This window comes from Tachyglossus aculeatus, chromosome 1 (genome assembly GCF_015852505.1).
Source record: "Tachyglossus aculeatus isolate mTacAcu1 chromosome 1, mTacAcu1.pri, whole genome shotgun sequence".
NCBI classification, from domain to species: domain Eukaryota; kingdom Metazoa; phylum Chordata; class Mammalia; order Monotremata; family Tachyglossidae; genus Tachyglossus; species Tachyglossus aculeatus.
The window spans coordinates 57932313-57934565 of NC_052066.1; positions in this window are offsets into that span (position 1 = coordinate 57932313).

The following is a 2253-nucleotide window of genomic DNA, read 5'->3' on the forward strand; positions in this document are numbered from 1 at the left end:
ATTAGAAGTTACTAAAAATACTAGGAAACTAATTAGGTGCAATATTTTACATTTTATTCAGGACAAATAAAATCCTCATTAGAATAGCAAATTATATATTAGTCTTTACAAATACTATTTCTCTTTAAGTAGTTGTTTAGTGCTTAAATGAAAGGATCTGTGTCAGAGAGGAAAATACAAGTCTACCTTTTACAGCTAGCTTTCTTTTTCTCTGGTTTGCAGAAAAGACAGTATTTATCCATTATTTTTGAACATTCAACATAAGAATGTCATGGTCCTGTGAAATTCCACAATGAAAAGCCTCCCAAAGGCTGACTGCTAAGTAAAAACATTGTTAAAGGAAGAGGAAAATGAGTACTTTCAATTATATTATTTTTTGACATTTTAGGAGAGGCATTATAGAAAATGTTTATTTTTTGTGTTGAAATTTCATACGATGTAAGCATATGCAAAATACTCATCTCACTAAATGTTCCGGTTTTCTCCTAAATATTCTAAGACTTTTCAGTGAATGAATATTCAAACTTCCCACTATATGCATGTATAGTATATTAAGATTATTGATTCTTTCTCTAAATTTAACCTAGAAAAATCTACCAACTGATACTGAGAGAATTATAGGTATACCTAATCACATAGGAGTAAGCCCTATTATTAAGGTAATAACTGTTTTCTTTTTGAAATTCTAACATCCTACACACATGAAGCTGCATATAATGAAGAATTGAACTACCTGTGTAGGAACTATTTTTAGAAGGGAATCAAGGAGCCTTAAATATCAACGTTCAGAAGTAGGACTATATTAAATTCTCCTCCTTGCTAAGAAATGATTTTGTTAGTGGTAGTGACAGACTCTCAAATTTGAATTTGAAATTTTTTTAGCATACCCCAGATGTGATTAGAAAAACCTACTGTTGGGAAATAGTTTCAATTTGTTGTTCATATTCTATTGTAACAAAAACTACATTAACTCCACCAGCTGAAGTAAAAAAAAATTCCTTAAGAAATTACTACAAAATACAACAAACCATTTTCATTCATTCCATTCAATCATATTTATTGAGCGCTTACTGTATGCAGAGCACTGTACTAAGTGCTTGGAAAGTACAATTCAACAACAAATAGAGACAATTCCTACTCAACAACGGGCTCATCGTCTAGAATCGGGGAGACTGACAACAAAACAAAACAAAATAAGAAGACAGGCAGTGGTACAAGCTCTTCTATTAGGATATCAACTTCAAATTCCCTCAGCATTCTACACTGTAGAGGATAGAATGAAATAACTAGGGATTCTTTTAAGATGTACAAAAATAGTAATTGCCACCCTGGGCAAATTTACTTTCTGTAATTCTGCCCCTTTTCTTGACATTAATCCCTGAGTACCAAAAATTATATGGGAAAAACGTGATGGTTTACATACATTATAACAAGGGTGGCCACAGACAGATAATTCCACCCTCAGGGGCTTCCTGCTTGGATGTGTTGGGCCCCAGGGAGAGTAGTGATTTTTGTTAGAATCCCTGGGGCTCTGCCTCTCAGACAGGCAATCATATTTATTGAGCGCTTACTTTGTGCAGAGCACTGTACTAAGCACATGGGAGAGTACAATATAACAACAAATAGACACGCTCTCTGCCCACAAGAAGCTACCTGGAAGATGAGGCCGGGATAAATGAGATTCTTTTCCCCATCCCCATTCCCCTGGTAGAACTGGCAAAATGGGAAGGAGAAGGGAAAGGAGAGCAGCAGAAAATGGGAATAAACAGTCAGGAAGATCTCTCTGGCCCACTGGGAAAGGTCTGCTAATTCTGTTGTACTCTCCCAAGCATTTAATACGGTGGTCTGCATATACTAAGCGCTCAATAAATACCATTGATTGGCTGATTGACTGGATCTTTCAGATGGTGGGCTCGGTGAGCATCGTCTGCAAATGTCGTCCCCAGGGACCTTCCCTCTTGTTTGAATCAGGATGACTCAGTTCTGTGGAGCTCTTCAGAGAGTGGCCACTGACCGCCCTGATCTGAAACATCCAAAAAAAGTAAGGACGCTACATGTGCTAGTTTGCAGAACTACATCAGTTTCAGCCAGTTCTATTTCTCTGAGGAGGCCCTAATCTGCACCCCCTACTCCAGAGCTATTGGGTTTCTCACCCATGTCTATATGAAGCAGCGTGGCTCAGTGGAAAGAGCCAGGGCTTTGGAGTCAAAGGTCATGGGTTCAAATTCCGGTTCTGCCACTTGTCGGCTGTAT